The sequence below is a fragment of the Lactuca saligna genome, chromosome 8 (genome assembly GCF_052625555.1).
Source record: "Lactuca saligna cultivar CGN05327 chromosome 8, ASM5262555v1, whole genome shotgun sequence".
In the NCBI taxonomy this organism is placed as follows: Eukaryota; Viridiplantae; Streptophyta; class Magnoliopsida; order Asterales; family Asteraceae; genus Lactuca; species Lactuca saligna.
The window spans coordinates 101,668,179-101,683,810 of NC_136424.1; positions in this window are offsets into that span (position 1 = coordinate 101,668,179).

Here is a 15,632-nt window from a genome sequence, read left to right on the forward strand (position 1 = left end):
ATCATGATCAAACTTTTCAACCATGGCCGATTTGTCTCCATTAGGAGAAGAAACCATTTCTGGACCATCACCTTTGCCATTTCCTATGTCCATGGAATTTTGGGATGTAGATCTTCCAATCAAATTTGCTTGACCAGTGCACCAAAGCATTGTTGCTTCATCAGCAATCAGCAAATATGTCATATCAATAAGGGTCACGTCGTTGTCGGTCACATAGTAGTCTTTAACAAACTGATTATATGACTCGGGAAGTGACTGAAGAACCAAGTCAAAAGCTACCTTCCTTGGGAAAATGTCACCCAAAATTCCTAGTCTATCAATGTTTGACTTCATCTTCAAAATGTGTGCACACATACACCTTCCATCTTGGTGTTTTCTTGTCAATAGGGCTTGAGTGACCTTGAACTTTTCAAGTCGACGAAAACGTGGGTCTGGGAGAATTACTGGAGGAGGTGGAGGAAGAGAAGTATGATTTCCAGTTCCACCTTTGCACAAAGAAGATAATGATCTTTCACCTTGATCGACATGTGGAATATCCTCTTCTAATGGAAAGCTTTTTCCAAAGGATTGAGTAAGGCCATAGTTGTCAGAACTAGACATCTACAAAAATGAGAAATTCAAGTTAGCTGATTTAATCCTTAATATAACACCCAAATGAAATATTAAGGCTAGGACCCAACACAATAATTTACAATTCATAAGAGGGATGCCATAATTCCAATTGCAAATTATTTGAAGGTAGGTAAATGACGATTTACCAATTCCACCACAGAAACGAAATTTTAAACAAATTTGGTTTTAAAATGAAATTCCTAGATCCTTTGAGATTCATTGAACTTTTCAATGGCATGTTTAATCTTGATTATTCCCTTCAAGTTTGTGACTAGGATACCGAGGATCACAAACAAGGTGTGAATAACCATGAAAATTAGCTTGGTACTCTCGATGTCATTTATCACCTAATCAATGCGCCGGTTAACCATATATGCTCCATTGATCAACGATAATTTATAAGAAACCCATTTCCATCCTTCATTAGTCCACATTAGTGTGTCGGTTAACCACACATGCTCCACTAACTGACCAATAAGGTGCAATGTGCAATTTCATGGGTTAGCATCAAATTCACTTTTTCCTAAAATAACTAAGATTTGAGAATTTATAAAAGCATTTAGTTACTTTATAATTCATTATACTTTAATGAGAGTTTAGTGTCCTATCTTACCTGTTCGGCTAACGACCCTCCAATAGTTAAGGGTGCGGTGGGTAAGAGTGGATACTCAATGATGGTGATTTTACAGGTCGCTTCCTTAAACACCCCTCATAGACCAGCTTCGTGAATGAGGCCTACTAACGGTAAGATTGACTTAGTAGATTAAACTTTTAATGTTATAATAGTATAAGGGTGTATTTTAAACTTTTAAAATACTGAGTGGTTTAATCTTTTAAATAAATTATAATGTTAATTTAATTAACTTTAAACCATATTATGGAATTATTAATTGTCTCTTTTAATTAAATTATTAATAAAAACCATAATCATACCTTCTAGGTGTTTCCATTTAAATTTCCAAAATTAAAACTTGTAATTTTAAATTTAAATAACAAAACCAAAAGGGTGTATTTTAAAATTTTTCAAAATACTAGGGTTTTAGAATTTCATATTTCAAAATTAAACTTTTAATTAAATTCTAAATTCCAAAAACTTAGAGGGTGCAATTTGAAACTATTCAAAATTCTAGATTAAATATTTGAATCAAAATAATCTTATATTATCCATATTTAACCAAATCTTCAAATTTGATAGGGATATCATATTACCAAACAGAAAAATCGATTTTAGGCAATAAAAATGAGTTATGGTAATTATCCAAATCAAAATATGCTCAGAAATTCGAAAAAACAAGGATTTGACAGGCCTACTCGTCGAGTCTGGGCAGTGCACTCGTCGAGTTCCAAAACTAAACTCGTCGAGTTCATCTATCAGACAACAAAAAAAACGATTTTTTCGAACTTTGAATAATTCACTCTTGCGTCAATTCAATTGAAAAACATCCTAGGCTCTAATACCACTGATGGGTTTTGAACATATCTATATTCCTATGTGTTCATTCAACCCTAATTACTTTGGATCTAAGTTTTTCTCTATTGAACATGCAAATATGAACACCAAAGCAATAACCCTATATCTAGCATATACAATTCAAAATTTACATATAAATTAGGGTTAGAAGATTACCTCACTTGCTATATAGTAATAACAAGAACAATCCTTGCTTGATCTTGACTTCTGAAAGCGTAGTGCCCTAAGTGTTGCACCTCTAATGGAGTCACAAACACTCAATGCAAAGAATAACTTAAAGAGAGGTGAAAATCAGGTATCCATAGGGTATCTTAAGCATAGGGCCGAAATTCTTACGTAGAGGGGTTCCTTATATAGTTGTGTGGACTGTCAGGGTTTCTGGAGGAAATCCTAATTACTGCTTAAGGCTTAAGCAGCCCATGGGCCTCCTCTTTAGAGGCCTTGGACGAAATCTTATGGGCTTACCCATAAATTTCATCCACTCCACTCTATGGAATCCATTAGCCCAGTTTTGCAACTATCAATGATTTGAAAAATAATCCCTCTATTATTAATCAATTCCTTTGATCCCAAAATTAATATTAAATTAATTTCTGATTAATTACTAGTTAATAATATGATTTCCAAATAATATATTAATCTTATAATATATTAATAAAATCATTTTGAGTACCAATTAATTATTCATATAATAAATCCTACTTTCTCTCTCTCTCTCTCTCTCTCTCTCTCTCTCTCCTCTAGTCATCCTATCAAGTTGCATGAGTGAAGGCAACCCAAAAGGACCATGCTACATATCAAATTAAGTACATACCAAATATAGTTATGGGCTTAGACACCTAATCCAACATTATCACCCTCCTTACCCCAAGAACTTATCCTACAAAACCATAGCCATCCTTGGTGTGTTCTTGAGATTTTGTTGAAAGTTTTGGTGTTATTTTGTGCATTTGAAGAAGAAAAGACTTGGTGGTGGTGCATTGTTGGAGTTGGAGCTTCAAGATCTAGAGCTATCTTCTCTATTGCAAGCTTTTAGAGGTAAAAAGTTCTCGCCTCTATAGTTCCTTTGTTAAGATCTCATTTATGGGTAGATTTAGGAGATTTTGGTCCCATGACCTTGGTTCTTAGGATTATGGGCTACTCCAGAGCTTTAGGGTGGCATTTATTATTAGATTTGATGTCCTTGAAGTATATAAATCGAATCTTGGTGGTTATGGTTCAACTATGCATGAGTTGTTGGTCTTTTATGTAGTTTTAGACCTAGGGTTTGGTATTGGGTCCTTTTAGGTCATGAAAGTTAGTAAAGTTGCCAAATTTATGGATTAAGACCTTATTTAGAAGTAGATTTCAGTTTGGGACGTCAATGTCTTAAGGGATTAAGCCATTAGAATGAGAAAAGGATCCATGGCTAGTATGTTGTGCGTACTAGGTTTAAGTCTCGTAACTTGGTCGTCAAAGAGTATGCCAGGTGTACTTTGGTGGTACGTCGAGTGTACTTAACAGTTGGGCTTTTAGGCCTTCGGACGAGTTTGATTCATTTTTAGGTTTTGGGCTGTCATTGTTTAGGCCCAGTAAGGGAAGGATAAAATGGTCGTTTACCCTAGGAGTCAGGAATAAGGATTCAGATTCTTAGTTATGGTTTATGACCTAATAATTAATTAGGGTATTATTTGATCATATTTAGTTCAGAGATTTACCGGATCATCAGTCCGAGCATTTATCTGATTTTAAGTATAGTCTTCTCACAGTATTTGCGTGCCGAAGGCACCAATGTCGACCCATTGGATTATGTTATAGTATGTTAGCTATCTTTATGACTCTTACATGTATTGTATGTGTTTGTATATATATCGGGCGGGGCTTGATGACTAGGTTGGGCGGTGCCCAATACATGTTACTGATAGATTTGTTCCAAGCGGAGCCCAATGGTTGTCGGGGAAGGCCCATTATATGTATGGTATGAGGTATTTTTGGGAACTCACTAAGCTTTGTGCTTACGGTTTTTAGTTTATGTTTCAGGTACCTCTGGTTCGAAGGGGAAGGCCTCAGGCTGATCGCATTGCACACATCATGACTTTCTGCTTTATTGACTATGATGTATTTTAGATGATTATTAATAGACTATGTTTTCCTTATGGTTTTGATAAATATGTTTGTTTGATGTTTTATTATATATATATATAAAAATAAAAATTTTGGGTTTTGGGTTTTGGGATGTTACAAGTTGGCATCATAGCCTTGGTGTGAGAGATTCGAGCATACTCTCAGGTGTGTCTGAACTCAAATTGAGGGTCTGGTGGTTTTTTCATAATAAGAAATGTTTTACTAAAGAATTTTTTAATAAAAGAAAGGTGTATGTTGTATGTAATCGACCTAGCTCAAGTAAGTTTTCCCAAAACACCCATACTTTTGTTATGTGATATACATTGATTTGTGTATTTGAGAATCACGTGCTAGATTAGGGCTAAAGATATGCTCAATTGCATGATAGTAGGAGAGATGTATTTATATGCCTATTATATGAGCTTGTAGATCTGCATGCTAGTATTGGATCAGCCACTTATAGGATGGCATGTTTAAGTGATGCTTGATTCGGATTACTCGAATGTTGTTTGTTTTGTGCTTTTACGAATTTCCATTGATATCATCTAACTATTAAGTAAATGTGCTAAGTTGCATACTATTGGGTTTAGATAATTTTAGAGGGTTAGGTGTTACTCTATTGCGTAGCTCTTGTCAAAGTCCAACCATTGTGGTGTAAGACCTTTCAGTAAAAGAATTATCTAGTGTTGATCGTCTGAGTTTGCGTTCGTAATTTAGTTAGATGGTATTATAGGGATTTCCTTCTACAACCAATACTGGAGAATGGTGTGATGGTGGCTTAGGAGGGCCTAGGAGATGCTTTAGAGTGGTGAACATGTAGTTATGCAAGTGGATACTCTAAATTTTAGAGAATTAACTTGGAGGATTCGGGGAAATTCTTGAGGAAAGTTCGGATAGATGTGGAAGGTAGTATGGACCCGTACTACTAGAAGTAAAGGATTCGTACTTGAGTCATGGAAGGTCACAATGATTCTAGGAAGCTTGTAGAAAGTGGGATTTCTTTTCGGACATGTTTTGATGGTTTGAATGGTTTATTTTCAGTATAATGGCCACACAAGGAGGTTCTGGCAGTGGTTCGGGTTCTGGCTCTGAGACCGGACATATGGATGATCAAATGCGGTAGCTCATTTCATCACAGATTACCTACATTATTCTAGAGAAGACTCTTGTGATATTCGATACAATCAAGGAGGGTATCATGGAGATTCTGGATGAGCGGTTGGATGCTTTTCATTCTGAGATGGAGGTGAAGGTGGGAGCACATACTCTAACCTTCCAAGAGTTTTGGGCAGGTGGAGCCCCAGAGTTCTTTGGGAAGAAGGATCTGTTTGCGAGCATACATTGGTTAGCAAATGTCACGAATGCCTTTCGCACTAGTTGTTATCCCGAGGGGGAAAAGGTCAGACTTGCATCATGTTTCTGAAAGACAGGGCTCAAGACTAGTGGGAGGAGGTTTGTCATGCCTCGGGAGGCGAGGTAATTGATTCGATGACTTGGGAGGATTTTGTGACGAGGTTTCGAGCTGATTTTTCACCATTGATTGAGATCCAACAGTAGACAAGGGAGTCTCAGGACCTTTGCCAAATACTAAGACGGTAGCAGAGATCACTACTATGTTCAAGAAAGGGTGTTACTAGTTCCACGTTATGTGGTAGACGAGGAGATGAAGAAAGCGACATATCACGATACGTTGAGGAGAAATGTTAAATAGTTTGTGATCATATCCACTTGCAGGACACTAGAGGATATGGTGGAGAGAGCTAGGGAGAGGGAGATTCATCTAGAGATGGAGAAGAAGAGGAATTCGGACCAGTTTCAGAGTTCAGAAGGCTTAGGAAAGAGACCCAAGGTGTTTGGTTTGATATCAAAGGGCCAGCAAGGTCGGGGCCGCTGCAGCAAGTGCAACAAGACGCACGATGGAGATTGCAGGGTTTAGTCCAATACTCAAATCTTATTTCAAGAGCACTCATCAACGTTTGTATCAATCTTTTGCTAAGTATAACACTTCAGACAATCACACAAAAAACCTATTTATGATAGTCTTCATTCATGACCTACTTCCAAAGTATGATCAACTGTAGATAATTTGAATAATCTTATTATTCTAGAAGTCAAAACATGTAAAACGAAACAATAGTAAATAATTGAAACAAGACAGTAACATTACATATAAATAAACAAAAACTTTTATTCAATCATCAAATTTCAATTACATTTTAACTATTACAAGTTTCTAAAATTCTATCTAATCACTAAAACTGATATCATCCTTCTGCCTGACACTACTAGCGTGCTGCAAGTGCTTAACCCTGCTCAGTCCCTTCGTAAGGGGATCTGTTGGGTTCTCTTATGACGATACCCTCTTAACCACGAGGAGTACCTCTTCTACTTGATGTCTAATAAAGTGATATTTTCTGTTGATGTGACTTGATCTGCTATGATCCATTGGTTCCTTGGATACAGCAACCGTACTATGGCTATCACAGAAAATCTCCATGGGGTCCTTTATAGCCGGTACAATTCCAAGGTCTCTAATGAAGTTCTTCAGCCATATCGCCTACTTCGATGCTTCACTTACTGCTATATACTTTGATTTGCATGTTGAATCACCTATAGTCTTTTGTTTGGAACTTTTCCAAATTACTGATCCTCCATTTAGGGTAAATATCTAGCCCGACTGAGAGCGGAAATTATCTCTATCGGTCTGAAAGTTGGCATCACTACACCCTACCACTCTTAAGTCGTCACTCCCACCAAGGGTAAGGATCCAATCCTTAGTCCTTTGTAGGTACTTAAGAATGTTATTTAACGTAGTCTAGTGAGCTTTACCAGGATTCCCTTGATATCTGTTAACCATGCTCAAAGTAAAGGCTACATCAAGGCGAGTACAGGTCATAGCATACATGATCGGACCAACTGTAGAAGCATATGGTATTTTACTCATTTATGCTATTTCAGCATCGGTACTCGTACTTTGAGTCTTAGTCAGTCTGGCACTGCTTTGGATAGGTAATTCTCCTCTCTTGGAATTGCGCATGTTGAAACATTTCAACACCTTATCCAAATAGGAACTTTGACTAAGTCCTATTAGCCTTTTACTCTTGTTTCTTAATATCCTTATCCCTAGAATGTAAGCAGCTTCTCCTAGGTCCTTCATAGCGAAACATTTCCCAAGCCAGGACTTAATCTCCTGCAAGGTTGGGATGTCATATCCTATGAGTAGTATGTCATCCACATATAACACGAGAAAGGTAACTAAACTCTCACTAGCTTTGACTAACACGTAGGACTCATCCGCACTTCTTGAAAAACCAAACTCTTTGACTTTCTCATCGAAACAAAGATTCCATCTGTGAGATGCTTATTTTAATCCATAAATGGATTTCTCAAGCTTACACACTCTATTAGGGTACTTTGCATCAACAAAACCCTTTGTTTGATTCATGTAAACATCCTCAGCCAACTTTCCAATTAGGAAAGTGGTTTTGAAATCCATTTGCCATATTTCATAATCATGAAATGCAACTATGTCTAGCATAACCCTTATAGATTTAATTTTGGCCATTGGCAAAAATTTCTCATCATAGTCAACTCCAGGAGTTTGAGTAAAGCCCTTCACAACCAATCGCGCCTTATAAGTGTGTACTTTCCCATCCATGTCGGTCTTGAAGATCCATTTGCACCCGACTGTCTTACGGCCTGGTATAGTTTCAACCAAGTTACAAACTTGATTTTCATACATAGACTAAATCTCACTTTCTATCGCCTCTTTCCATTTAGCAAACTCAGGGGCCACCATGGCTTCCTTGTAGTTGTTAGGCTCATCCAAATTTACCAGTGCGCTATCACTAATAAATGTATCACCTTCAGAAGTAATATGGAAACCATAAAACTCAGGTGCCTGTCTAATTCTACCGGAATGCCTCAGAGGTAAGGACTCGTCAATCGGTTTAACAGGAGTTTCCTCCTCGGGTTGAGTACTATTGTTTGAGGTTCCATCATCACTTAACTCTTGATGCTCTTCAAGTTTAATTTTCCTCCCAATGTCCCCTTGGCATATGAGTTCTCTCTCGCAAAAGCTTCATCTCCTTGCAACGAAGAAACCATTGTCACTTGTTCTATAGAAGACATATCCAAAGGATTTATGTGAGTAGCCGATGAAAATACATCGCTCACTACGAGGTTTGATCTTGTCATGAGTTTCTTTTCTCACAAAAGCCACTCAACCCCAAACTTTGATGTGTGCTAATGAGGGAACTTTCCCTGTCCACATATCGTGATGTGTTTTGGAAACCTTTTTAGTTGGGACTAGATTAAGGATGTGGGCGGAAGTCTCTAAGGCATACCCCTAGAATGAGATAGGTAATGAAGCTCGACTTATCATAGAACGAACCATGTCTAGAAGGGTTCGATTGAGCCTCTCAGCTACACCATTATGTTGTGGTGTCCTAGGCTACATCAATTGTGAAACGATTCCACATTCCTTAAGATAGCCGTGGAACTTGATACTAAGATACTCTCCTCCCCAATCGGATCGAAGCATCTTTATCTTCCTGCCCAATTGGTTCTCCACTTCTTGCTTAAACTCTTTGAACTTTTCAAAGGTTTCTGACTTATGCTTGGTTAAGTAGACATACTCATATCTACTATAATCATCAATAAAAGTCACATAGAAGCGGTTAGCATCCCTTGTGGCGGTTCTGAAGGGTCCACACACATCTGTGTGTATGAGATCCAACAGACCCTCACCCCTTGCACAAGTACCAGTGAAGGGTGACTTTGTTATCTTTCCAAGTAAACAAGATTCACAAGTGTCATCTGACTATAAGTAAGATGACTCCAACACTCCATCCTTTTGGAGTTGGGCTATGCGCTTCTTGTTAACATGTCCAAGACGACAATTCCATAAGCATGCTTTATCCAAATCATTGGATGAATCAATATGCAACACATTATTTCCTAAGTTATCTACAACCATCACAATTTCATATATGTGATTGCAAGGTATTGCTTAAAAATAAAATACACTATTGTAATAAGCAATAATACTACCAATTTCATAATTAAAAGAAAAGGTAAAACCTTGTTTATACAAACTGTGAAAGGAAATAATATTCATCGCCATATTAGACGAGTAGCAACCTTTATTAAAATATAATTTTAAACCATTACTAAGTAATAAAGAATAAACTCCAATCTTGGTGACAGAAGACTTTCCCCTATTCCCCATGATTAAGTTCATCTTCCCGTGCTCCATATCCCTACTTCTTTTTAGTCCCTGCAAATCAGAACAAATGTGCAAGCCACATCCTGTATCAAGGACCCAAGAATTAGCATGTGATGAGTTATTAGATAAAATAGTATAAATACCTGCAAAGGAAGGTTTGATCTTCCCATCCTTTATGTCCTGCAAGTATATCGGGCAGCTTTGTCTCCAGTGCCCTTTTTCATGGCAATGGAAGCACTTGGCTTCCTTTGGATTGGAAGAGGGTGTGACAGAACCAACTTTGGTTCCACTGGAAGAGGATCCAACATGGGACTTTACCTTATGACTCTTGTAAGGAGTCTTCCTCTTCTTTCCCTTCCCATGTCCAATTTCCAAGATATGGGTAGTTTAGTAGAAGTAGATACAATAGATTTTCCTTTCAAACTGCTTTCAGCAGTTCTCAAGTGACGTTGAAGTTTGCTCAGAGTGACCTCCTCCTTGTTCATATGATAGGTCATACGAAACTGATCATAATAAGGAGGCAAAGACTGTAGAATAATGTCTATGGCCAACTCTTCATCGAAGTTTACATTTAATTTCAACAAGCGGTCCACAAACCTTTACATCTTTTGCAAGTGGTTCATGATGGACTCTCCATCCTTCATTTTGGTTGTGATCATGGAGGCAATGATCTCATACCTCTCCTGTCGAAAACTATGATGGTATCTTTCCATCAAGTCCTGGTGCATTTCATAAGGCCAAAAGTCCTCATATGACTTTTGGAGCTCAGCAGTTATGGTTGCGATCATTATACATGACACTTTGGTCGCATCCCTCTCATGAGTTTCGTACTCAACAATCTATTTAGGAGTAGCAGTTGATTCATCAATCTCCTTAAGCTCTTTATAAAGGATATATTCTTTGTCTTCATAACGAATAACCATTCTTATGTTTCGAATCCAATCATTGAAATTCAATCCATCGAAGATAACCCTCCCACATAAGTTTATGAAGAAGAAAGAGTCAGAAGGGATTGGGTTGGAAGCATTGTTTGAAGTAGACATCTGAATAGAAAGACAGTTTATATTAGATAACGATCCTTAATATAACACCCAAAATGAGATATTAAGGCTAGGACCCAACACAATATTTTACAATACGGAAGAGGGATGTCGTAATCCAATTGAAAAATATTTGAAGGTAGGTAAATGACGATTTACCAATTTCCACCATGAACAACGAAATTGAAGATTAGGTTTTAAAGGAATTGAAATTCCTAGATTCTTTTGAGATTCATCGAAAATTTTCAATGGCATGTCTAAATCTCGATTATGTCGTTCAAGTTTGTGACTGGGATACCGAGGATTACAAACAAGGTGTGAATAACCATGCAAATTAGCTTGGTACTCTCAATGTTAAAAATCACCCAATCAATGTGTCTGTTAACCACACACGCTCCATTGATCCATGATTAACACCAAGAAACCCTTTGCCACACATTGTCAATCCCAAATTAGTGTGTCGGTTAACCACACACGCTCCACTAACAACTTAACAAGGTGCAAAGTGCAATTTTATGGAATAGCACCATTTTCACATTTTTCCTAAAGTAACTAAGATTGGGAATATATAAAAGTTTAGTTATTTTAATAATTTTCATTATACTTATTAATGAGAATTAGTGTCCTATTCTACTCGTTCAGCTAACGACCCTCCATTGGTCAAGGAAGCAGTGGGTGAGAGTGGACACCCATTAAAACACTATTTTATAGGCATTAACTTTATATCCCCCCCTTATTGATCGACTTTATGAATGAGGCCTACTGTCACAACTAGCATTTTAGCTAGGAAATTATATTCTCGTGTAATCATTTAACTATTGTAAAGCATATACTCTAAGTAAATATCACTCAATGCTCATTTAAATGCACCTCTCATGTTCAACACAGAGTCTAAAACCCTAAGAATCCCGGTTTAAGTCCATGTTGGACTAGGATTTCCTTATTGGGCCTAATAGACCAATAAGCATTCAATTCAATTATATTGGGCTTAAAAACCCTATTTGGATTCTAAATGGACCCAATTCATAAATCTATAACATTTTGGACCATTTGCGCCTAGAATGATTCATTCTAACCCTAATGGGCCTTATTGGGCCATAACAACTCCAATTAACCCTAATGGACCATAAAACCTATCCTCTTATACTATTTGGGATGTGAACCATCAATAAGGGCCCAATGGGACGAAAACTATTTATTAGGCTTCACAAACTTGAGCGTAACCAAGAGTGGGACAAGCTAATTCAAATTCATCCATCTTAAGACCAATTCTCGGCCCATGATAAAAAAAAAAGGAAACAAAGGAAATTATTATGGTGCCACCTCACTAATACATGGAGGTAATCCATGCAAATTACCCCCTAAACAAATACCAAGTCCCATACATCTATGCACCTATCACTCTCTTCCCTCTTTTTTTCTTCCTCTCGGCCGAAGGTAAGCACACAAACACAACATCAAACTCTCTTAAACACTCACAAGAACACTCCTTCATTTCCTTTTAAATTTTCGAAGATTTAGGGTGTTCAAGAAGATTTCCACCAATAATCATCATTTTCTTGGTAAGTCCTTACATATCCAAGTTATATAACTTCATTCTCATGTTAGATCACTCCTTCTAAGCAAATGTTTTGGTAATCATACTCCTAGAAACCTCCTAAGTTCGAGATCCACTCAAGAAAGCTTGCTAGGACCAAAAATCTCTTCATCTCTTCTTCAAAACTGAAACATCAAAGCAAAGGTGAGTTCATACCCCCTTGTTTTCGGTTTTCATATGATTTTTGGGGGAGAATACAAGTAAAATGTGTAGATCTATGTGTTATATGCATGTCTTGTGTGATTTCTTAGTTTATTTTGTAAAAATGTGCTAGATCTTAACATATCTCAACCTCTTAAGCAACATTAAGTAAAAATCCATGAACTAAGACATCTTATACATCATATTATCAAGTTAAAAGTGTTCATATGTTTAAGATATAAAAATTTAAAGCAAAAATCTTGTTAAGGGTCACAATTGTCAAGAAAACGAAAGATAAGGGAAAAAAGTGACATTTATGGTTTAATAAGGATCAAACAGGTCCTACTTGTATAAAAATGGATTTTTATGATAAACATGCTTTCCAAAGGGCTAAAAATGTAAATTTTAGCTTAATGGGCCTAATATTTAGGCCTCACGGTTTTGGGCCCAAATTTACAAAAAAATGAAAGTTTTAGGATTAAAAATGTTATTTGACCAAAGTTTGAGTCATAAATGAAAATAAACCAAATTTAGGGGTGAAAATAACATTTATTTCTAAATTGGACCATAAATGTAACTTTTATCGAAACAATAACGAATGGACGAAATACATCGATAACAATTTTATTGGGCGTAATATTCACATTACATGGCCAATGGGCCTTAAGGGCCCATTCAAGTGAATATTAAGCCCAATATTTTCCATGACATGTTTATTGGGCCTTGCGACCCATTTACATGTTAATTTGGGCCTGAGCTATGGGTGACATGTTTGTTGGGCCTTGGTGGTCCATTTACATGTCTATTGGGCCTAAATTACCCTCTTACATGTTATTGGACCTTTGTGGTCCATTTACATGCTAATTGGGCTTGGACTGAAATTCACATGCTTAGTAGATCATAACTATACCTTTACATAATTCTTAAACTTCGTATACTTATATACATACCTTTGGATTTGAAAATCTACAACATACACATAAACATTAAACATGGTGAAAAACATAACAAACATGAAAGGTTGAGAATCTAGTGGGACATGTCAGTTGGCACCTTTGAGTGTACAATCATAGCTTGTAGTTATAACCAGAGTTTCCTGGAGGGAAACGGGAGTATGTGTATAGATTTATACGGGGTGACCCCCCATGCCTTAGTTGTTCGCTACAGCTAGACTAGGCCAGTCTAGGGCGACAAAACCTTGAGCAAATATCGGCGTTTGGAAAATGCCAAGACAGGCAACCTAGTCATTATCATGCATGGTTATAACAGCTCATATAGAGATCCAATACCAATTTAACATATCGAATATTAACCCTTCTATTGTGTCAATACGAAACAACTTAATTAATGATACAAGAACCTCGACATTGTTATAAATCGAAAAATATCGAATTTTCTGGGAAAATACTATTATTCAATTATCACTTACTTACAATACAAATAAATTTAAACTTCAATCATATATGTTACTGCTATGAAATTCATACATGCATTTATACTTGATTTTCACATCATTTTCAGACATTTTACAGAAAATATCGGATTTTCTGGGTTTTACAAAAGATACAAAGACTTTTATTCAAACATACTTATGAACTCACCAACATTATATATGTTGACCATTTTCAAAATAACTTGTATTCTCGGTTAATCATTAAGCAGGAAGATTTTCAAGTGTGTATGGATTTATTTTGTGTAACACCACTCATCGTACTTTTAATACTTTGAATTTATGTAATTTATAACAATGTACTTGATGTGAACAATGTTGGTTGTTATATGTAATGTTGGTGATGAATGTGTTATGTTTCAGGTATATTCATTGGGATGATAATTTAATTGTTCGTCACATGAGCCCCCGGACATTTCCGCTGTCTGGTTCGGCGATGTAACACCTACTAACTGTAAGGCTGACTTGTCTTATACATACATACATATATATATATATATATATATATATATATATATATATATATATATATATATATATATATATAAGTATTAAAATTTAATATTATAATAGTATAAGGGTTGAATTTTAAACTTTTAAAACTCTAGGGTTTGGAATTAAAGTTTCATTAATGTAACTTTTCAAGTTCCAAAACTTGAGGGGAGGTTTTGTAACTTGTCAAGAATTTCGAAATTCATAACTTATGAACTTTTATGTTCCATGAATGAGACCTTTCCAATTCCAAACTTATGTACAAGTTATGAAACCTTCCAAGACTCTTAGAATACTATAACTTACATTAGTTAATGATTTCATAAATAAAGACTTTTCATATTCCATAACTTGAGGGCGAGTTATGGAACTTAATCAATAACACACATAGATCAAATTAACTAATCCAATTATGATAGGATGATTGTTAACCAACTTGACCTAATTTGTTCATGTTTCATGATAACTTCAAATTATACAAATAACTAGTATTTACCAAAAATCAAGTAGTTATCTTAGAATTTGACAAACATCATGTTTTGGATGGGGATTAACATTACCATATCATTAAAATCAAATTTTATGAACCAAAATAGTTTGTGGTAATGTTCCTAATCCAAAAAAGGCCAAAAACTCGAAATTTCTGCTCACAGACAGTCCAACTCATCGAGTGCACTAATGAACTCGAGGAGTTCTTCATAATAAGCCACCTACTAGTTGAGTTCATTTATGGACTCGTCGAGTAGGCCCTGGCAGATTACGGTTTTGCGGTTTTTTTCAGCTTTGAAAATAACACAGTTGCATCAATATAATAGAAAAGATCCTTGGCTCTGATACCACTGTTGGGTTTTATCTACTCTAACATTCCTATGGTGCACATACAACCCTAATGTTTTGGATCTAAGTTTTCTCGAAATATACATGCAATAAACATTTTCCAAAGCATGAAGCCTAAACTAGCATGCAAGGTGATATTTAGATCATAAAACTAGTTAGAATATTACCTTGTGTAGTATATTGAATATCTTGGCCTCAAGAAAGCTTAGCACCAATAATGTGATGCCTCAAATGGAATCACAAAACACCAAGAACAACTTAGCATGAATATGGAGAAGTTATGGAGACTAGAAATCGGATTCTTCTCCTTGGAATGCAAGGTGTAACCGATTTTAAGCTTTTATATATATATATATATATATATATATATATATATATATATATATATATATATATATATAATATAATTTTATATATATATATATGTGTGTGTGTGTGTGTGTAGAATATCAACGCGTGTGACCCTAATCCATACACATTAGCCCGTGATCCATCCATTTGATTTGGATAAACACATCATGAATTAATCCATAAGCCCATCACAAATCAAACCATGGATTATTAGCCCAACACATATCTATCATTGTAATTAGACTCTTTTGATCACTGAATTAATTCTTGGTCAATACTAATTAAAAAATATAATTCCTCAATTAATATAT